Source organism: Hylobates moloch, unplaced genomic scaffold, assembly GCF_009828535.3.
Source record: "Hylobates moloch isolate HMO894 unplaced genomic scaffold, HMol_V3 SCAFFOLD_1, whole genome shotgun sequence".
Taxonomy (NCBI): domain Eukaryota; kingdom Metazoa; phylum Chordata; class Mammalia; order Primates; family Hylobatidae; genus Hylobates; species Hylobates moloch.
Window position 1 is genome coordinate 6929525 of NW_026652276.1, and position 23849 is coordinate 6953373.

A 23849-nucleotide genomic window follows, 5' to 3' on the forward strand; every position below is an offset into this window, starting at 1 on the left:
GGTGAAACCCCGTCTCTACTAAAAATACAAAAATTAGCCAGGTGTGGTGGCAGGTGCCTATACTCCCAACTACTCGGGAAGCTGAGGCAGGAGAATCGCTTGAACCCGGTAGGCAGAGGTTGCAGTGAGCCAAGATCTCACCACTGCACTCCAGCCTGGGCGAACGAGTGAGACGCCATCTCAAAAAAGAAAAAAAAAAAAAAAAAAGAGGTCTACATTCAGCTTATCTACTCCTCAGTCACGATTTTAAGGTTCTCATCCATAAGAGAGGCTTGAGGCTTCTCAGTTTTAAAAACGCGTCCTCATGGCAACTCCCACGCCATCCTTGACTCTGATCCCCCCCCTGCTTCTTCTCTGGCTTTGGTACGGCTTTCTTTGGTTCTCCCACCCAAAGTGGAACTGGCTTGGTTGTATGCCTAGGCTGGGAAGATTTAATCTCATTTAAAAAGTAGCTGCTATTTAATGAAAAGGGGGCTCGATTTGAAATCTGAAAATATGGGCTCAAGGCCTGCAAGTACAACTTACTGCTGGGGCCACCCTGGTGGAGTCATTTCGTATCCTGGAGCCTTCAGTGTCATGGATAACACTGAACTCAGACCTTTGATACAAGAGTCAGACAGGATGACGGTTGTAAAAGTATTGGGTAGGATGTGTTGTTTATACTCATATCACTGGAACTGTATCCGACTGACATGCACCAGAACACATTACTGGTTGTTAAAATGTTGAAGTATTTCTGTGCCAGGTCAGAAATAGCTGTTTTTCCAAGAAGCCCCACACCCCCAATGTCCCAGGGCTCCTCAGTGCTCTGACCACCTCGACCTCTCGTTTACTGCCCCTGCATTCCCACTGTCCTGCAACGAAAGAGTTAATGTCTGGTACTATTCCCGAGACTCACAATTTTCTGCCTTTGGCTCCAGGCAACACACATTTATTTTCAGCATTAACTGGAGCTTAACCCCAATGTTAAAAATTAGAATCTGCAGAAGTTAAAATTGGCCACAAGGCAAATTCTCTCTCCCTCTCTCTGAAAGTATGAATTACCGCTTCTACTGTCTCGGCAAGATGAACTTGATATAATAGCCCCAATCTTGTTTGTTCCAATAGAATATTTCATACGGTAGAAGAAGGCTAAATTATGTGTTTTGAAATTCCCTAAAGCTGCAATTCAAGAAGTGCATAATTAAGCCCTGGCATTATTAAGGAGAAGAAAATATTTTTCTTCCAACTTTCCTATGGTTTAAAAACTATTCAGGCTTTGGATTTTTGTGATAGCAGACTAGGTGACACATTCTAAGAACTACTGTTAAATGGTAAACGAAAGTCAATGAATGCGGCCCTCCTTCTGGGAGTAAAAAGACTTTCTCACAGCTTCGCATTGGCAGCAGGCATAGGTATTCCCTTCTTGGAGGCGGCCCTTAGAATCTGTGACAGGTGCGACACTTTTCAACTACAGTGTCTGGAAAAGATATGGTTCAGCCTTCGGATCACTTCCTGGCAGGGGTGACGAGAGTGGGCCATGGCAGTCATTAAGTTCGTTGTTTCAGTGAGATCCATACCTCCTTGAGAACTGCTTATGTTTCTCTAAAGAGATAACTTCACTAAAAGGTGAAGGCTTTAAAGGATAAAATCACACAAAAAAGCATATATTCTTGCATTGCTTAGATGTTCTTTTCCGTCCCTGGGGATGTTATAACAAATGGCCAAAAACACTATAGCTTAAAGACAACAGCGTTTTATTCTTTCACAATTCCGTGGGTCGAAGTCTGAAATCAAGTGTGAGCAGGGCCACATGGGCCCCTTCTGAAGGCTGGAAGGAGAGTCTCCCTTTCCCTCTTCCAGCGTCTGGCAGTCCTAGGCTTTCTTTGGTTTATGGCGGCCTTACTTCCATCTGTGCTTGTGACTCACATAGCCCTCTTCTCTGTGTCTCTGACTTTCTCTTCTCTTAAAAGAACACCTCGGCTGGGCATGGCGGCTCACGCCTGTAATCCTAGCACTTTGGGAGCCCGAGGCAGGTGGATCACCTGAGGTCAGGAGTTTGAGACCAGCCTGACTAACATGGTGAAACCCCATTTCTACTAGATACAAAAAAATTAGCTGGGCGTGGTGGCACATGCCTGTAATCCAAGCTACTTGGGAGACTAAGACAGGAGAATTGCTTGTACCTGGGAAAGCAGAGGTTGCAGTGAGCCGAGATTGTGCCATTGCACTCTAGCCTGGGCAACAAGAGCAAAACTCCATCTCAAAACAAAACAAAATCCCAAAAAAACCCCACACCTGCTGCTGGGTTTAGGGCCTCTACTCAATGCAGAGTGCTCTCATCTTGAGATAACTTAATGATATCTGCTGATAAAGATCCTTTTTCCCATAAGGTCACATTCACCAATACTGAAGATTAGGACATGAATGTATATTTTGGAGTCACAATTTAACAGACTTTAGATGTATATTTTAAAAATTCAGAAGATAACTAAGGGATTGATTACAATAGTTATCTATCTGGGGAGAGGGTGGAAAGAGAGGATAAGGCAGCAGAGGAGGAAGGGAGAATTTTGCTTCTATTTCATTCTTAAACAATTTAAAGTTTTGAGTCTGGTAAATCTGTCACTTAGTAAATAATTAAACAAGTAAATCTAATTTAAAATGATACATTTTTGTTTTTGTTTTTGTTTGGGTACAGAGTCTTGCTCTGTTGCCCAGGCTGGGGTGCAGTGGCGCAATCTCGGTTCACTGCAAACTCAGCCTCCCCTGTTCAAGTGATTCTCCTGCCTCAGCCTTCGGAGTAGCTGGGATTACAGGCGTGCACCACCACACCCGGCTAATTTTTGTATTTGTAGTAGAGATGGGGTTTCACTATGTTGGCCGGGCTGGTCTCGAACTCCTGACCTAAGGTGATCCACCCACCTTGGTCTCCCAAAGTGCTGGGATTACAGGGGTGAGCCACCATGCCTGGCAGTCAGTTTCAATCTTTTTCAATCTTTTTTTTTTTTTTGAAACGAAATTTTGCTTTCATTGCCCAGGCTGGAATGCAATGCTGCGATCTCGGCTCACTGCAACCTCTACCTCCTGGGTTCAAGCAATTCTTCTGCCTCAGCCTCCTGAGTAGCTGGGATTACAGGCGCCCGCCACCAGGCCCGGCTAATTTTTTTGTATTTTTAGTAGAGATGGGGTTTCACCATGTTGGCCAGGCTGGTCTTGAACTCCTGATCTCAGGTGATCTGCCTGCCTCGGCCTCCCAAAGTGCTAGGATTATAGGCATGAGCCACGGCGTCGGGCCCAGTTTCAATCTTTAACCAATGAAAACCTACACACAAAACAATAATTCTTAATCAATCATGATGAAACTGAGTAACTTTTTTTTTAATAAAAGGAAGGAGAAAGTGTTGAAAATTGACATCTATGTTTACATATCACAGCAACACAAAGTGCCAGCAAAAAAAAAAAAAAAGTGGAAAAATGAAAGTATCTTGGCCCCATGAGTTTTTCTCTGCTTCCCACTGTCATTTATTCAGTACGTATGTCACTAGATCCAGGACTTGCTCCAGGAGTCGGAGGAAGTCAATGGCACTGTGAGAAACGTGAATTACCAAGGGACTCTGTCACGTCCTTTGTTACTCATGTGACTTCCTTATGTGAAAGGAAAATAAATCCTGGGGCCTCCAAATCACTCAGCTAAAGGGAAAAGTCAAGCTGGATCTGCTTAGGGCAAACCTGCCTCCCATTGTATTCAAAGTCATCCCACTCTTCACTGAGATAAATGCATATCTGACGGCCTCCTTTGGAAAGGCTCATCAGAAACTCAGAAGAATGCAACCGTTTGTCTCTTATCTACCTATGACCTAGAATTCAGTATTAAACCAATGTTTATCTTGAATATATTGATTGATGTCTCATGTCTCTGTAGAGACTACATGGAAATTTTGTTGTTGAAATAATTCGTTGTACTGAGCTTCACTTGAAATGCTTAAATACCTTGAAACCATTTCCATTTTTGCCTTTACTCAAATTAGGTGGTGGTTACTTTCTAATGAATGCAAATCCCAGTATGTGAAAAGTGTGGGTTAGGACAATAAAAGGGGAGGTGACACCATTTTAATGGTTTCTCAGAAGCTGTGCTCCGATGACCTTGGGCACATGTCATCAGTACCTCCTGAGGTTATGTCACAGGTGCAAGTCCTTAACTTTGGCAAAATAAACTTCCTAAATTAACTGAGATCTGTCTCAGATATTCGGGCTTCACAGCTATGCCAGCTAACCCCTTATGCTGAAAATGAGGACTTAGAAGGAAAGGGCAGGAGAGCCAAACTTGCTTTTTCCTTTTTTTTTTTTTTTAAGTCTTTCCTTATTCATCAATTAGCCAAAAGTAGAGGTTGTTAGTAGAAGATGTGTGCACCAAGAAGTGAAATAAAAACAGGTGAGTTCATGTGTTGTAGTGTTTCCAACGTTCTGCTAAGAATGAAATATATATGCATGTACAAGCCACAAAATACAAATTGTGTAATTTTGGTGATGCTGCATAGAGTTAAATGTACTTATGTTTGTATTTAAACGTGAAATTGCACAATACGAAGAGTAATGGTAAAATTCATGCTAATGATTTAAAATTGTATTCTTTCTTTACTCAAAACGACCTCAAGTAGCAAAGTAAAAACACCATGACAAATTGAGACTGTAGGAAAAGGGAAAAGCCTAATCTTTTACTATATTCCATGGCACGTTTCTCCTGCTTTTTCAATGAGAGCACTTACAGTTTCATTTTGCATTTGGCTGCAAAAACAGCGCACCGCCCCCTGCAGGGAGCTGTATCACGGTGTTCTGATCAGCCTCTGGGGAAGTGGCCTCTTCTGGTCCAATCAGCTTGTGGGCTGAGGATCACGTGATACAGAATATGGCCACCCCTGCATGAACCTCGGGCAACTGCCCTGGGTAGTACCCGTGCAAGGAAAGGCAATCCTTCAAGCAATAATCTTTTGGCAGTCTCCCTCACCTCTCTTCACCCCTGGGTATTTTTGGCATTGCTGAGTATTAAATGATGGGGTGTGATGTTTCCTCAGCCTATTAAACTTCATTGTGTCATTTTTTAACTGCTTCTGAGAAACTACTAAAATGGCGTTACCTCCCTTTTTATTGGCCTAAGCCACACTTTTCACATACTGGGCTTTTCATTCATTAGAAAGTAACCACTTATTTTGAGTAAAGGCAAAAATGGAAATGGTTTCAAGGTATTTAAGCATTTCAAGTGAAGCTCAGCACAGTGAATTATTTCAACAACAAAATTTCCATGTAGTCTCTTGGAAGAAAAATGTATCTTAACTAAATTTTAGGACTTCACATTTTGTTTTGTTTTGTCTTAGCTTATTTGTTATTTAAATGTACGGATCTGTGAAATAACATCATTTCTTTTTAAAAGACAGCAGGTTCTAACTTTAGTACTTCCTGAGCAAAAAGAACTAAGGTTGCAGAAAGCTTCTCTTTCTGGCTTTCTGGCATTGCTGCAGGCAGTGCTGCCCTTGCTGGGAGGTGTCCACCATCCACATTAGCCTGCATGTCTCTGTCCCTTTGCTTCGTTTCCCACCTCTACCCACCTGCCCACCACAGTCTGACACTTCCCCTGCCCAACCAGAATTGCCATCAGGGGCCATTGGTCCAATCCCAAATGCTAGTAACAGAACCAAAAAGCCCAAGCTTGAAGGGAATTTCTCCTTCCGTGAAGTCCCCTGGGAGCAAATTTTCTGGAAGACTCACCATCCCAGAGGCTACACAGCTCAGGACAACCCCAGTTCTTTTAAGGGAAAAGTGAAAGCCTGGACTTGTAGGTTTTCCCCACCAGTTTTCACATGGAGCTGATATCAGCATCTCTGCAAGGCCAGTAGGAGATTGAGTGACCTCTCTGGAACTCCAAAGTTTACTTTCCCTGCGTTTTCATAACTTGTTCTCAGCTCTTTGAACTGCATCCAAGTGCCTAGTTCATGATGCCATAATTGCTCACCAGGGTCAAGGGCAGAGCTCTGGTTTCATATTGTAAAATTCAGTGCACCTGGGTACCACATAATAGCTCTACTAAGACATGTGTGCATTACATCAGCTATGATTCATTCCTGTGATCTGGTTTAGACCACAATCTGATAACACAAACCAATTACTTAAACTGTTAGAAGATGCTTAACTGGAAAAAACATCTCTTTAGTTTTCCTTCCAACTTTAGTCTAAACCATATATATAAAAATATATTTATACATATATATATGGTTTATATATATATATCTGTTTGTATTCCATATATATATATATTCCAAATACTCTACATGACTTTTAAACAACAACAAAACTCGGGGGAATAGGATCTAAAATTTATTTCCCGGGCCTAGCTTGGATGGACTTCAGGGTCATTAACAAGCTGTACCAAGCAGCATATGAAATCAGTGAGATAAGCTTTGATGCATATTAGCTGTGGGACCTTAAGCAAATGACTCATACTCTCTGAGCTAAAGTTTTCTTATCTGTGAAATAAGGATAGCAAGGCCTACCCCTAAGGACTGTTGGGGTTAAATTAAATGGTAAAAGCTCCTTAGTCAGTACTCAATATAAGTTCAGTACATATCGGTCTTTTTTCCTTTCCGATCATGGAAAATACCTACCTGTTGGGCAAAGTAGGTTTCTCCTGGCCATGCCAGGGGACCTCTCACTGTGCTGCAGCCAAGGCTTGATTGAGATTGGCTCCTCTGGGTCTTTAGGGGCATATCTTGATTGATATCAACCAATCACAGTTATCCTGTGTTAGGGCAACAAACTGCTACCCAAATCTGTAGCCTGGTGGCAGGGATTGAGTTAGGGGTGACCCAGGCAGTGCAAAGCTCAGCCATTTTTTTTTCTCCATTTGGATGTGGGCAAAGAAGCTGTGGCTCTGGTTACTGTAGAGGCCCGCTGGAGGACAGAGTCAGGGACAGAAAAGGGTGAAACAAAGAATCTCCAACAGACAGGTGCGGGCTCTGTTTGAGCAAAGTCTCAACGGGACTCTTCTTTTCTAGCACTAGCTGCCATCCTCAAATACACCAGCTACCACTCTGGGCACCCATAAGAACAGAATGTCACTCATCTCTGGGTTTTCGATCCAGAGCTGCAGCGAGCAAGAATGGAGCTGAATCACATAGGACCCATTCTAGCACTTCCACCAGTTGAGCCTTTTTGAATGGATTTTAAGATCACATCCTTCACACTAGCTGCATGAGTGGAGCTTCCACTGTTAGACACAACACAATGGAATATGGCTGATACGGTTTAGCTCTGTGTCCCCTCTCAAATCTCATCTCGAATTGTAACCCCCGAGCATTGAGTGAGGGACCTGTAATCCCCAGGAGTGGAGAGAGGGAAGTGATTGGATTATAGGGGTGGTTTCCCCCATGCTGTTCTCCTGATAGTGAGTGAATTCTCATGAGATCGGCTGTTTTTATAAATGATAGTTTTTCCTGCTCTCTTTCCCTGTCTCTCTCTCCACCCTTCTCCTGTCTCCTCTCTCCTCCTCTCGCTCTCTCTCTCACCTGCTGCCATGTAAGATGCATCTGCTTCCCATTCTGCCATGATTGTAAGTTTCCTGAGGCCTCTTCAGCGGAACTGGCTGAAGAGACCGAGGCGATTAAACCTCTTTTCTTTATAAGTTACCCAGTCTTGGCAGGGTTTTGTTTGTTTGTTTGTTTTGTTTTGTTTGAGACAGAGTCTCGCCTTGTCGCCCAGGCTGGAGTGCAGTGCCGCAATCTCGGCTCACTGCAACCTCCGCCTCCCGGGTTCAAACGATTCTCCTGCCTCAGCTTCCTGAGTAGCTGAGACTACAGGTGCCCACCACCATGCCCAGCTAATTTTTGTATTTTTAGTAAAGGCAGGGTTTCACCATGTTGGCCAGGCTGGTCTCTAACTCCTGATCTCATGATCCGCCCTGGCAGTTCTTTATAGCAGTGTGATAACAGACTAATGCAATGGCTATCTCTATTTTTACCTGCTGGTAGGAACCACAGGCAGAATATTAAAACTCTGAGATCTCTCCAGACCATGAGAGTGGGTATAACACTTTCAGGATTGTGCCATTTAACCCAGTAATCTAACTTTTAGATATATCTCCTGAGACATAGGCCTAAGAAAGAAAAAGGCTGTCTTTGTGAAAATGTTATTATAGCACTATGTATGTATATATTTTGATTAAAATTAGAAAAGCATTACACTTAGTTGTAAAAACTGACAGTAGCAAAGGATTGAAAGTGAAATATATTAGCTCATTCCTTCCAAATGACCCCTCCATGGCCTCACATCCCAGAGGTAGTATTAGTCTAAAAAAATTTATTTACATAAATAAATATATTGGAGACATTTGTGTAAAAGCCTTAATTTGTGTTTCAAAAATATTTAAGGGAGGCCGGGTACAATGGCTCACGCCTGTAATCCCAGCACTTTGGGAGGCCAAGGTGGGCAAATCGTTTGAGGTCAGGAGTTTGAGACAGCCTGCCAACATGGTGAAATCTCGTCTCTACTAAAAATATGAAAATTACTTGGGCGTGGTGGCAAGTGCCGGTAATCTCAGCCACTTAGGAGGCTGAGGCACGAGAATCACTTGGACTCAAGAGGCAGAGGTTGCAGTGAGCCGAGATTGCACCACTGCACTCAAGCCTGGGCGGCAGAGTGAGACTCCACCTCAAAAACAAAATTGTAAGGGAATATCGAAATAATGAGGGATCCACTAAATTATACTGCGAGCAAAACAAAATAAAACCAACAAACCAACTAGCCCTAAAGCAACCTAAGTGCTGTCAGTCTGGAACAGGTTGATGAATTTGGTATCATCTAATGGAATGCTATACATCCATGACAAGGAATAAAGAAGACCTACATGTATTTTAATAGAAATGTGTCTAAGATACACCGTATATGCCATTAAGTGAAAAAAACAAGTTACAAAATAATATGTACAGTACCATTCCTTTGCAGTACAATGGTATGGTTTGTACTATTCTATAGTTTTCATAGATCAAGACTTTTTTGATAAATGGAGATATTTTGGATATTATATACTAGTATTAATTGCTGATGTCAGAAGAAGCATGGAAAAAGGTTCTCTGGACTAAGCAATGTTCTGTGTTGCCACAGCTGCTGGCTCAGTGATATGGCTGGGCTCTGTGTCCCCACTCAAATCTCATCTTGAATTGTAATCCCCACGTGTTGGAGGAGGGGCTTGGTGGGAGGTAACTGGATTATGGGAGTGAACTTCCCCCTTGCTGTTCTTGTGATAGTGAGTGAGTTCTAACGAGATCTGATGTTTTAAAACTGTTTGGCACTTCCCCCTGCATGCTGTCTTTCTCCTGCCACCGTGTAAGACAGGGCTGGCTTTGTCTTTGCCTTCCGCCATGATTGTAAGTTTCCTCCCTCACAGCCATGTGGAACGGTGAGTCAACTAATCCTCTTTTCTTTATAAATTATCCAGTCTCAGGTAGTTTTTTTATAGCAGTGTGAGAATGAACTCATACAATCAGTTTCCCTCCTTAGTCTCAGCAGCATGCTGCATACCTGATCTGGCTATCAAAATCTCTATAAATGTCTTTAAATTTTATTGAGTCTAAAAGATGCTGGAAGGGATCCAAATAATATGTGTCAGAATCCATCTTGATTCCTGATAATAAACAATCAGTGACTACTGTTTACAAGAAGTAATAAAGAGAGAACTAATTAATAGCTTGGCAAAGCAATATTATAGAGAAAATCACTAGTCAATTTTATTAGTCTGTTTTCATGCTGCTGATAAAGACATACCTGAGACTGGGTAATTTATAAAGAAAAAGAAGTTTAATGGACTCGCCATTCCACGTGGCTGGGAGGCCTCACAATCATGGCGGAAGGTGAAGGAGGAGCAAAGGCACATCTTACATGGCAGCAGGCAAGAGAGAGAATGAGACCAAGTGAAAGGAGAAACCCTTTAAAAAACCATCAGATCTTGTGGAACTTATTCACTAACATGAGAACAGTATGGGGGAAACCGCCCCTATGATTCAAGTATCTCCCACCGGGTCCCTTCCACAACATGTGGGAATTATGGCAGCTACAATTCAAGATGAGATTTGGGTGGGGACACAGCCAAACCATGTCATCAATGAAATAAGGGACTTCAAAAGAAATCAGAGCAAATGTCTTTCAATGAAGTACAGTTATGTAAGAAAAAGGAGATGTTACAAATTTTCTAACATGCATTCCTCAAAACATGCAGAAAGATATTGCACCTATGAAAGGCAAACGGGCAGAGAAAGAACAGCGAGATCAGGCAATAATGTGAGAAGATGAAAAAAGCGCAATAGCGGAATTTAAAATCCCAGATGGAAGCAGCAACAACAGATTCGAGGCTGCAGAAAACCCGATCAGTGAAGTAGATGATGCATGTGACAAACTCTTGTGCCTAAAGATGAAAGTCAAGGGTATGAAAAAGATGAAGAAGTGAAAATGATGGGAGGAAAAAAGACCCATAGTTTAAGGATGTGGCATGTACTTGTAAGAAAGTACAGAACACATGGAAAAGAAACACTGAACAAATAGAAACTCTCTTGAGCTAAAGAAAGAGTTGGCCTTCAGGTTAAAAAGGTTCATTAAAACAAAGTCCAATTATTTAGAAGAGCAGGACCCCGAGACTTAGCTTTGTGACACTTGGGTGTTTTAGGCACAAAGAAGGGACCCAGAGCAAATAGGAGCAGTAAGTAAATAAGAGCAACAACCACAATAAAAACAAAAAGTCAGGTAACCCCAAACAACCAGTCAGGCCTGGCTTCAGACCTCCACAGACTAAAAATCCAGCAGGCAGTGGAGTCGTGTTCTCAGAATTCTGAGAGGAGGGATTTTTTGAAAATGCTGAACAGAACTGACTACATAATTTACAGAGCCTAGGCAGGCAGAGGCTTGGTGGGCAAATCACCTGAGGTCAGGAGTTAAAGACCAGCCCGGCCAACATGGTGAAACCCCGTCTCTACTAAAAATACAAAAAAAAATTACCCAGGCATGGTGGTGGGTGCCTGTAGTCCCAGCTACTCGGGAGGCTGAGGCGGGAGAATGGGCGTGAACCCAGGAGGCGGAGCTTGCAGTGAGCTGAGATTGTGCCACAGCACTCCAGCCTGGGCAACAGAGCAAAACTCTGTCTCAAATAAATAAATAAATAAATACAAAAAAAAAATACAAAAATTAGCCAGGTGTGGTGGCACACTCCTGTAGTCCCAGCTACTCGAGAGGCTGAGGCAGGAGAATCGCTTGAACCTGGGAGGTGGAGGTTGTGGTGAGTCGAGATCACACCACTGCACTTCAGCCTGGGCAACGGAGTGAGACTTGGTCAAGAAAGAAAGAAAGAGAGAAAGAAAGAAAGAGAGGGAAAGAAAGAGAGATAGAAAGACAGAAAGAAAGAAAGAAAGGAAAGAAAGAAAGAAAGAAAGAAAGAAAGAAAGAAAGAAAGAAAGAAAGAAAGAAAGAAAGAAAGAAAGAAAGAAAGAAAGAAAGAAAGAAAGAAAGAAAGAAAGTGTCTAGAGAATTTAAAAGTCAAAATACCTGGACAAGAACAGTAAGAGAGCAGCTGAATATTAGAAATGTAGAGGAAAAACCTCTTTATTTCTTCATGTGTGCAAATTCCAAAGCACCTCTTACCAGTACAGATATTAGTCAAAAAAAAAAGGTAAACATCAGAAAAGAGGACTACGTAGCAAAATGGAGAAAACAACGTTTCAGTTTCAGACAGCGGAGAAAGGGAAGGCAAGAATTTTCCTTTAAAGCATTTCAGAGAAGTTCTCTTATTTTCTTTTTTTTTTTTTTTTTTTGAGACGGAGTCTCGCTGTGTCACCCAGGCTGGAGTGCAGTGGCGCGATCTCGGCTCACTGCAAGCTCTGCCTCCCGGGTTCACGCCATTCTCCTGCCTCAGCCTCTCCGAGTAGCTGGGACTACAGGCGCCCGCCACCACGCCCGGCTAATTTTTTGTATTTTTAGTAGAGACGGGGTTTCACCGTGGTCTCGATCTCCTGACCTCGTGATCCGCCCGCCTCGGCCTCCCAAAGTGCTGGGATTACAAGCGTGAGCCACCGCGCCCGGCCAGTTCTCTTATTTTCTCGACATCCCGGAAACATGCTTGCCTATATGTTGTAAGCAATGACCGATATCGACGAGCCGAATTTTTTCATCCTGTCCAGAAATTGTCTGAGGAAGCACTCCAAGGCATCTCCCCCTGTCAAACGTTCTGGGACACATAGGTATTGCAGGGGCAGCATCTGCATTGTGCTTGGAGGGACACACTCAGACCTCATGATTCAGCAGATGCAGTGCTTAATTGGGAAGCCACCGTCTTCTTGTCGGAGAGCAGTGAAAGAACCCTATTTGCCCCATCTAGCTAGTGACTGTGTTCCATCATGGGGCAAGCTCAACAGTCATGCCCAGCCTGCAGCGAGTATGTGATGGCTGAGAAGAGTGTTTTCAGAACCCACCCCAGCACTGCTCACAAGCCCTCTTTGTGCATCTCCTTCCCCAATTCCAGAGTTGCAGCTGGCACCCAAAAAGCTGTTTTGCTCAATGTTATCTGTACATTCATTGCGTTTTCCAACCTCTCACCTCCATACTTTTATATCCATATCTGTAATCCACTTCATCCTGTCAATTTAATGCACCAATTTTCTTTTTCATTTTTTTTTTTTAAATTTTTAGGGATGGGGTCTCACTCTGTCACCCAGGCTGGAGTGCAGTGGTGTGATCGTAGCTTGCTGCAGCCTCAAACTCTAGGGCTCAAGTGATCTTTCTGCCTTGTAGCTGGAACAAGAGGTGCACATCAACACATCCAGCTAATTTTTAAATTTTATATAGAGACGAGATCTGGCTATGTTACTCCGGCTGGTCTTGAATTCCTGACTTGAAGCAGTCCTCCCACTTTGGCCTCCCAAAGTGTTGGGATTACAGACATGAGTCACCACATTCGGCCTGATGCGCCAGAATTCTCCCCAAGCTTGAAACAGCAGCTGTGCTTTGTAACCATGCTGGGTGGGGCGAGCACTGGAAACATTCCCTTCCCTGCCAGCCTGCCTCTTTAATGGCCAGTCATGGAGAAAAGTCAGTGCTGGGATGTCTTTTCCAAAGGAAAAAGCCTCAACTTTCAGTTTTAGGCTCTTGTTTGTTTTTTGGTTACAGGAAATTTCTACTTCTTTTCTAATTTCCCATCTGTTTGTCAACTGGGGCATTTTTTGCTAGCTCAGTGCCTTCCCACACGGGTCCTGAGGACTCTGGTCAGGCCCTACCTTCTTAGAGCCACACAGTGCAGCAGGCCAGGCATGGCACTGGAGGGCTTGGTCCTGCTCAGGTTCTGAGATAACACTGACCATGCTGAGGGATGGGGCTGGGAAAAGAAAATCCCAGCCCTGACCTCTTGCCCACCCTTCCTTCTTAGCCCAGCAGCTGGGCACCTGCTTGATAGGGTTTAGCTGTGTCCCCACCCAAATGTCTTCTTGAATTCCTACATGTTATGGGAGGGACCCAGTGGGAGGTAATTGAATCATAGGGGTGGGTCTTTCCCATGCTGTTCTTGTGATAGTGAATAAGTCTCATGAGATCTCACAGTTTTAAAAATGGGAGTTTCCCTGCACAAGTTATTTCTTTGCCTGCTGCCATACATGTAAGATGTGACTGACTCCTCCTTGCCTTCCAACATGATTGCGAGGCCTCCCCAGCAATGTGGAACTGTAAGTTCCATTGAACATCATTGTTTTGTAAACTGCCCAGTCTCAGGTATGTCTTTATCAGCAGCGTGAAAACGGACTAATACACTGCTATTCCCACAGGGCTCATCCAGGCCACCTCTACCCTGAGCTTGTACTCTGACTTTCTGAACACCATTTTTTTGCCCCTGAATCTTGACCTCTGCTCTGACCCCAAACCCCCTTCTTTGGACTCCCCCAGAAAGACCTTCCACCATCGTCTGTCCATGGATCCACTGTGACCTTAACACACCCTAGGATACTGCTCAAGCCAGCTTCCGAGGGTTCAAGTCCATTACTCCAGTTTGGACTGGACATGGCTCTGTTTATTTTCCTGCCTTGCTGTATTCTGAAGTCCCAGTGCCTTCTGGCCACACCTCCTCAGGTGTTCTCTGTGTCCTACCAGTGACACTGAGGCACAACTAGATGCCCTTTGAGAATCAAGGTTGGGTCATTCTGAAGACCGTCCATTGCCACTTCTTTCATGGATGTTTCTCTTTCTCTCTGACTTGCTTAATTCTCCAATTTCTAGGCCACCTGCTAGAATTTTCAGCAGGAAGTTAGGCTACTGCTCAAGGTGACAGGTCCGGAGGGACTTTTCTTTCTCTCTCACATGGGACACCCCTTGCAGGGCGCCAAAAGTGGGCTCAAACCTTGCCTCTGCTAGCAGGAAGAGGCAGACCTTGGGCAAGGTACAGAACCTCTTTGAGCCTCAGTTACCTCCTCTGTAGTAGGAAAATTGTAACTTCCAGGTTATTGTGAGAATTAAATGGGGTTGAACGTGTAAGAACACACGAGAGACTCAGTAAATGTTGCTTCTCTTTCCTTCCCTGCCATGCCCCAGGAGACTGCATCTGGCTGTTCAGACAGGGACCCAGACATATCAGCCTCGATTTTTTGAACACAGTGCGAGTGACTTTGATGTGAAGGTGTTTTATATTTGTCAAGTATTGTTATTTATAAGGCAGGAATAATTACCTTAGTGAGTTTGGCAAATATTATTATTTTTGCCTTTTCTGAGACATACCATTCATGCTGCTGTGGGTAATTTAAAGTAAAAAGTTACATAGTTGAGAATTTTATGTAATCAGATTCAAGAAGAAAGCAAGCTTCTCTCTCGCCTTTTATGCCATTTTAAATGAGACGTGAAGTTTATCTAGACAATTCATTGTGAAATATTTTGAAGTTCAAAAAGATACAGAAATTGGTTACACGTAATGGGAGGACACGTGGATGGTCATGACGGGGTAGGGACCACAGGGAAAGCAATGTTTTTGAAATATCTTGGAGATGAAATCTGTGACCATCTAAACGTGAAACAAGGAGGGCAAGTGAAGATGGATTTGTGTCTCTGGGCTCTCAGCAGAATCAATCTAGACTCTAGCCGACAGTTCTTCAGATCCTACAATTAGAAAACAACTTGCAAACTGCACAAATCATATTCTTCGAGTGAAATCAGGCCCTTGGATACTGACAACATTTATGGAGATGCTACTGCCCTTGGACTAAAAGCTTCAAAGTGGTTTAAACACCAATTAGTCTTCCCTGCCCCACAGCTCTGAAGCTTTGCTCTGATTATATTCTATATATAAAATTCTAAATAATTTTTTTTAAAGAAGCCTAGCTGAAGCTTGCAAAGGCAAAGTTACTGACATAAAATGGGGCAAATAAACCCCTGCAGATTTGAAACAGCCTGAAAAGGGCAGCAGTATTCACGGAGGCTCTAATCCCTAATCCATGCAACTCAAAGATAGAGGTGAACGTCACAGGGCATTATGCACAGACACATTTTGGGATAGAGAAAACAGAGTGTTGTCTGCATGGTCAACGGTCAGCGAGAAAATCATTAGAACTACAAACAGTCTTTTGTTGTTCTGGGCGCATTCTCTAAAAGGTGATGAAATGTAGAGCGGGAGTCAATATGAAAAGACTGAGCCTGAGTCTGCTCTTGAGATGGTAGTCCTGAGAAGGTGGAAACGCCATCTTTGTACACGGAAACTAAAGGACACTGAGACCTTCAGGTGAACGATTTAGCCTAAGCTTTTTTTTTTTTTTTTTTTTTTTGAGACAGAGTCTCGCTCTCTTGCCCAGGCTGGACAGCTCACTGCAACCTCCACCTCCCGAGTTCAAGTGATTCTCCTGCCTCAGCCTCCCAAGTAGCTGGGATTACAGGTGCATGCGAACATGCCCGGCTAATTTTTGTATTTTTGGTAGAGATGGGGTTTCACCATGTTGGTCAGGCTTGTCTTGAACTCCTGACCTCAGGTGATTCATCCGCCTCAGCCTCCCAAAGCGCTGGGATTATAGACGTGAGCCACCACGCCCAGCCCTAGCCTAAGCTTCTTAGTGAACCATAAGAGGAATTGCACGAAGGCTTGGGATTATTACGGGTTAGAATCTCTGAATGGGGTTCATTAAGCTGTGGGAAGTGCTAGTCAGGATCTAAGGGGTATTCAAACCCAGAGCAGCAAAGTCCCTAAACCAGCCTCCTCCCATAAAGATTTATTCATCAGAAATCATGAAAAGTGTAAAGTGAGATCAGAATTTCATAGAATCCTGAATGATTTCTTGAAGTTGTTGTTTTGACTTCACTTCTGTAAAATGTCCAGTTTTTCTCCTCTCTACCAAATCTTCTCCACCCAACTGGATATTAGAAGGACAAGTCCTATGTTTACTAGGATACAGAATAGATAAAGTTGGTTTGAACTGATCAGCAATACATCAGTAGGATGTGGACAGGGAGACCTTTGTTTTCTGGTACCTGAGAAATAGTAAAATAGTAAGAGGTCACCAAAAAGAAGTTTCCACACTTCTAATTTCACCAGTTAAGTCAGGAGTGCAAGCAGATATTGAGCAGCTATGCAAAGGCTTAAATTAAGAGAATATGAGTGTTGTATATCTGGCATATCTAAATAGCCCAAGGATGGAGGCAAGCCACAGGAACCAACTGCAGTGTGATCTGGGGTCTGGGCTACATGGAAGGTGTATGACCACAGGCTTCTGTTTACAGAGTCTGGTGAGAAAGTTTCCATTAGGTGGACGTGTCTCTCCGTGGAATAAAGCCCAAGGCACAGCTGGCCTCTCAACTCAGGTGTGTGTTTTAACCTTTCCCACAATCTCAGGTGATCCCCTGAGACACCCAAACACATAATGTGCTGCAGGTGATTTTAAGGGACTAGTAATAGTAGTGGTAGTATCATTTCCACTTTACAAATGGCACAAAAGGATTTTGGCTATGTCTGTGTGCAAAGAATGAACAACAAAACCTGTGAAATAAATGAAGACCATTACTCTAGTATATATAATGCAAAATGAACTGACTTTTTCTTGGCATTTGATTGACTTGGCTTTGGAGGTGAAAGTCTAAGAATGAAGGGAGGAGTAACGACTGCTACTGCTTTAATACCTTTGGGAAGAGTTGTTATGTCTTGAATGGGGAGATACTAAAACTTCAGTCTATTCTCCTAAAAATCCTCTCACACAAAAACAATTTTTTTTAAAGAAAGAGCAAGTGAATTCCAGATTAGGAAAAGAATCAAGTGCAATACACTTAAAGAAACTACAGCGAGAGTGACTTTTGAAATGCTCCCTCACATTTCTCAAGGCAATTGTTAATCATTAGTTTTTACAAAAGGGAGGTGTTTTGGTGGATAGATGGCTTAAAGAGTTTGCAGGGCTTGTGGACCAATTAAGGTCTGTTGAATATGCCTTTAGAAAAGGGAGTTCAACTTGTGTTCCCTGAAAGTAATTTGTATCATAATTGGAAAGATACAATGCATTACAGCCAAGCCAGTCTTATAAACATCCTGAGGTTTATATTGATTATGAATACTGCCACAGGTGGGATAGGTGCAATGCTCAGTTTGTCTTGGCAGACTTGGCTTATGCCTGTTGTCCTAGCATAATTAAGAGTGTCCCATTTCACTCTAAAATGTGTTCTCAGTGGATGATGAATGATTTGGTCCTTTTATTAATGAAGTAAGATGGAAGGATTATGCCTAACTGGGTAGACTGTAGATTTGTGTAACTAAAAGTGAATGAGTTGGTGATGGACTTATTTTCGAAATATATTCTTGCTGATAATTTCTTAAGGGACCAATACAGAATAGTAAATTTCAAGGACTGCCACCTTTACTGCATTTTTGACCCAATTATGATGCAATTATACTTTTTGTGTCATGTTCTTCATGCTCTAAACATAGCACAATTAGAAAGGATTTGAGAAAAGGCATATTTTAGATGGCATCAGGGTCTTTTTTTGGTAACCTTTTTCTTTTCTTTTCTTTCTTTCTTTTTTTTAATGGAGTCTCGCTCTATCACCAGGCTGGAATGCAGTGGCACGATCTTGGCTCACTGCAACCTCCGCCTCCCAGGTTCAAGCAATTCTCCTGCCTCAGCCTCCTGAGTAGCTGGGACTACAGGCACACACCACCACGCCCAACTAATTTTTGTATTTTTACTAGAGACGAGGTTTCACCATGTTGGCCATGATGGTCTCGATCTCTTGACCTCGTGATCTGCCCGCCTCAGCCTCCCAAAGTGCTGGGATTACAGGGGTGAGCCACCGTGCCCAGCCTGGTAAGCTTTTTCTACTAAACAAACCACAGAATTCTCCTGGTCCCTAAAATGTTTGAATAATGAACACAAAGTAACATAGTTTATTTAGTTACAGACTTTGCTTCAAGACAGACAGACAGACACACACATACACACACACACACACGAGTTTTGTATGAGGAAAATCAAGAAAAACATTAAGAAGTCCAAGTTCCCTGTGACATGTTGGAGGACCACACATGGACCTCTCCCCATTGGACAGTCCCAGCTTGGCACAGTCTTCCACCTATTCTTGAAAAAGCACCAAATACCAGTGACCCTCATTATTTGCAGATTCTGCATTTGCAAATTTATCTGCTCACTAAAATTTATTCAAAACCCCCAAATCAATACTTGCAGCACTGTTGTAGTTATTCATGGATGTGTGTGGGGCAGCGAAAGGTTTGAGTCTCTCAGCGTGCATGTTCCCAGCTGAGGTCACACAAGAAGATGCTTTGCCTTCTTGTTATAGCTCTCAATACGGCAATCAAGGGTCCTTCTCACTGTCTACCGAGCGCCGTATGTCTTGTGCTTTTTGCTGTTGATTTCAGTGTTTAAAGTGACCCCCAAACATAGGGCTGAAGTGCAGACCAGTGTTCCTGAGTGCAAAAAGGCTTTGATGTGCCTTGCAGAGGAAATATGTGTGCCCAATATGCTTTGTTCAGGCAGGAGTTCTAGTGCTGTTGGCCCTGAGTTCAAGGTTATGAATCAACAACATGGTACGCTGGGAAAAGAGAAGAGGAAATTTGCCAATCTGTAAGTGAGGCCATCCTGGACAGTGCTGAAAGTAAATCTCTGGTGTGTGATGGAGCTATGGAAAAGACGGGGAAATGGCTAAATCTGTAGATTTTTGAGATTATGACCTATAGAAAAAAGAGTAGTGACAGCATTTTTCTGTGAGGCTGAGAGCCAAAGAAATTCATGGACACATTACCCAGGGTCAGGAAAACGATAAACTCGATAAACTGTTCCATGCTAGTGTTTTCTTATAAAGAAAACACTTCATATAACTAATTATTTTTTAAGAAATAGCATTCAATAAGGTATCTTTAAACAAAAACACACAAAAACCAAAGTTGCATATTGATCAGTCAACAGAAATGTCATGAGCTGAAGCTCGCGGGAATCAAATCTTGAATTTCCTTAGGAGCAGTGGCCCCATTTGAGTTAATTCAGTGCTTGTGGCAGCTACTGTGAACAAGAACTGCCTGGACAGCACATGAGTGATGCTGCCTCGCACCCTCCAGGCCAGTCCACCTCTAGCTGAGTTCCACTAAGCAATATCCATGGGCACCTGAGGCACAGAGGAGTCCCCTGACCGAACCCTGCCTCGATTCTTGACTTGCACAGTCTGTGAGATATGATAAAATGGTCACTGTTGAATCCATTAAGCTTTGGATTGCTTGAGATGCAGCAATAGATAATCAGAATGTGGTATCAGAAGTGGTAGCATTGAACAGATATTCTCTCTTTTGTTTTGAGCCATAATACTGCAAAGTATTGAACTGCAAAGCCATAGATATCCTCTCTTTTGTTTTGAGCCATAATACTGCAAAGTTACTTTGAACACTTTACGAAGGAGGAAACAGATTCAGAGAGTTCAGAAGTGGTGGGGTGTCGATTCAAACCCCAGCGTTGAGAAATTGACGAACTCAGCCAGGCTTCTGCCCTCCTCACTGTACCACAGTTCCCACTAGCATCATTAAAGACAGCTGTTTCATGGGATAATGAATAGGCCTCTTTTGACCTTCAGTGTCAGTCAAGCTGTGTGGCTGTGATTGTGAAGAATACAACGGAGTTTATCCATTTCCAGAGATCCTTTAATGGAGATTTCCAGCAGCACTTGTAGTCACATGGTGATATGAGATGGTTGTGTCCTTACCCAAATCTCATCTTGAATTCTAGTTCCCATAATCCCCATACGTTGTGGGAGGGACCTGGTGCGAGGTAATTGAATCATGGGGGCAGTTACCCCCATGATGCTGTTCTCATGACAGTGAGTGAGTTCTCACAAGATCTGATGGTTTTGTAAGGGGCCTTTCCCCCCCTTTTGCTTGGCACTTCTCCTTGCTGCTGCCATGTGAAGAAGGTCATGTTTGCTTCCTCTTCTGTCATGATTGTAAATTTCCTGCGGCCTCTCCAGCCACACTGAACTGTGAGTCAGTTAAACCTCTTCCCTTTAAAAAGTACCCAGTCTTTGGTATGTCTTTATTAGAAGTGTGAGAACAGACGAATACACATGGGGACTATACAGACTGCTGAGCATGGTATTTGGTGCATAGATTAAGCAGAAAAGATTTGGAAATTAGGGTCTGGAATTGTTTAAGTTTTGAAGGGCAAAGATGGCTTGAGGAATAGCTCCTGAGGCCTGTGGGAACAACTATGATGAAGAAAGACTCAGAGAAAATGAGAACTGGGCATTGTCATACAACCTGGCCAGCTCTTGTCCACAGAGGGGATTCCTGTGTAACCTCTGTGTCAGGGAAGAGACTGGCCACTCAGGTGTCTCCTGAGAGCAAGGCTGAGTTGCCCCAAGTTGCACAGAAGGGTGTCTGCTCCTGGAGGGGCCTTGGGACTGGGCTCCCAGATGTCCGTAGGGGACATTCCTGGATGTGTGGTCCAGCGCGTCCTGGAGTTGCAGTGGAGATGCTGCCGAGTGCCTGTGGTTCAAGTGGAAAGTGGCAGGGTGGGTTTGGGCATATAGTCTGTTATTTAGATTCTATGCAAACAAGGGCAAAAGGAAGGTTGGCCTAAGATGACAGATGATTGCTTTCTCCCAAGGTAAGCAGGCTAGGTGGGCAAAGTTGGATAGTAGTCTTTGCTGGCACTTGCAGTTCCTATGGGGCAATGCAAGACAGGACATGTCTTCCAACTTCCTGGTGTCAGCGTGGCTCAGTGTGTCTGGCTTCTGAAGACAGCCACTCAGTTACATGCAGGCCATGGGCCTGCTTGCTGTCACATTACCCCTTCCCCCCACACACTAGGAGAAGAGTATTGTGGTTGGCAGAATAATAACCCACCAAAGATGTCTGTGTCCTAATTCCTGGAACTTGTGAATATGTTACCATACATGGCAAAGGGGAATTAAGGTTGCAGATTGAATTAAGGTTGCTAATCAATGACCTTAAAATAGCAAGATCATCCTAGATTCCCTGCATGGGCCCACTATGATCACAAGATTCCTTATAAATGGAAGCAGCGGGAAGAAGTCAGAGGGATGCAGCGTCGGAGGACACAGCTGGCCAGTGCTGGCTCTGACAATGGAGGAAGGGAGCCATGAGCCAAGGAATGCGGTGGCCTCTGGAGGGAACGCAGCCCTGCTGAAACCTTGATCGAGCCCAGTCAGATCCATATCACATCTCTGACCTCCAGAACAATGAGGTAATGAGTTTGGGTTGTTTTAAGTTCCTATGTTTGTGGCCTTTTGTTACAGCAGCAACAGGAAACTGATACAGGTATGATTACCCACACTTTAGACATGCTCAACAAAGACTTACAGAAACCAAATAAGTTGCCCAAATCAGCAACATTCACAAGCAAAAATGACAGAGCTGTCTTTTGGTCCCAGGCCCTGCAACTCTAGAATCTATGCAGTTCGACCCCCTGGTGCTGGCTGTTTGTCAGGCACTAGTGTTGTTTTCTTACTCTGGAATTAGATTCGGCAAAAGTTAGAAACGCCCGTATGAATGGGAGCTGGACGATGACCCCAGTTGCTTGGGATGTGTCCTGACAGGGACATTGTCCTCATTGTCGCTAGACATAGCCAGGAGTAACTCAATATAAATGCAAAACTTGAGTTTTCTGGGGAAGGATAAAATAATAATAGAATTAAACACACCATTTGATAAAACTGCAAGGGCTGCATCTCAATTCCACCTGGACTCCTGTTCCGGGAAGTGTCGAGGCAGAGTTCAAACTTAGGAATATTCAGAAACAGCCATGAATATTTATGAGGTGTCAGAGCTCACTGGGTGCTGTCATGTTGGCTGGAGGAGCATGATGTGCCACGTTGGGGTTGCTCTGCCCTCCATCCCTGCATAATGAACTGAAGGGTGCCCTGACTTTAGCTTCTCCATCCGTCCATATGCTAAGCTAGCATTAATCCTTTCCCTGGGGCTTCATCTCATATCACTGAGTTTTTTTCCAAATGCTACTGGGGGAAAGGTTGCACGGGCATCTCTGTCAGCTTCCTTTTTAACAAAATGACCATATTTGTGTTTGTAGCTGTCTTCTTTGTGGCCTAAGGAATTGCCTGAAGCATTCTTAGGGCCAGCCATGAGGCATGGGGCTGGGCTAGGCTGCGTTGGACAGAGACCCCTCATTCCATCTCCTCTTCTATCAGAGGATAGAAAACTCCACATTTATCTGTTTTGCTTTTTGAGCTTCCCCACGAGGTTTTATTTCAAGAAGACCATCTGCTGCTACAAAAAGCTTGAGAACAATTGATTAAAAAAAAAACAAAACCCTATGATGGTGAAACTCTATGGGAAATTTATCAGACAATAAGTATTGACTGCTACACACCAGGCACTTTTCTGTCAATGGAGTGGAGCATTGAATAAAAGAGACAAAGATTCCTGCTTTCAAGGAGCTTACAATTTTAGTAAAGTAAAACATGATACCCTAAAAAGTAATCATGGGGGGACATGTGGATGCACCTGTCTTCTGGGCTTTCTTGGGCCCCGTAGATTGGATGTTAGCTCGGTGTCACTTTCACTCTTAGAGCATGTGTTTTCTTGCCCCTTCTTGTTATTTGATGACCTTAGGCTGCTGCACCCCCAGAAGTCCTGGAAGTCCTGGGAGCTGTCCCTTGTGGACTCTGGCCCTCCTTCCCCAGGCATCCAGCTGCTTCTCTGACCCCTGTGGGCCCTTCCTGGGGTGAGGTGGGGGGGGGCGGGTCACATATGGGAGCACAGCTGAGGGCTGCTTTGGGAAGAAGGGGGGATGAAGCCCCTCTCCCCATCTGGCACCCCCAGGGTCTGACTGACTTGTGATGAGCACACTCTTCTCATCTTGGCTCCACGTCCTCTCCCAGGATTTCAGCCGGATTCCACGGGCTGGATCAGGGTCACGCGGGCTGGACTCGGAGTGTGGTGTCCTCCGATGACTAAGGCTTTGTTCCGGCCTGACCTTGCCTGCCTGGCTCTCTTCCCTTGGGAAAATTCTCTTCCAAGAGGCTTGTCTGTCAATCCCTCCCCAGAATGGGCTTCTGCCAGGCAGTCTCACCAGTTTATCAGACAAGCCCTCTCTTGCCCCCATGTCACAGGTGCAGCTTTTCCTCATGATGTGACCCCTCCCTACACAAGTCTTCTGCCCTTAACCTGAGGGGGAGTTTCTCTCCTCCCCACATAGGCCACGAAGTGGAGCAGCTGCCCTCCCTTCACTTCACCTCCATGCTCCCAAACGACATTGTCGCTTTTAAGACAGTCACCACTGAGAACCCTGGGCAAGTCCCAGAGGCTTACGAAATTTTACAGAGCGCATCCTTAGACCTGCAGACTATGTGGGGAATAA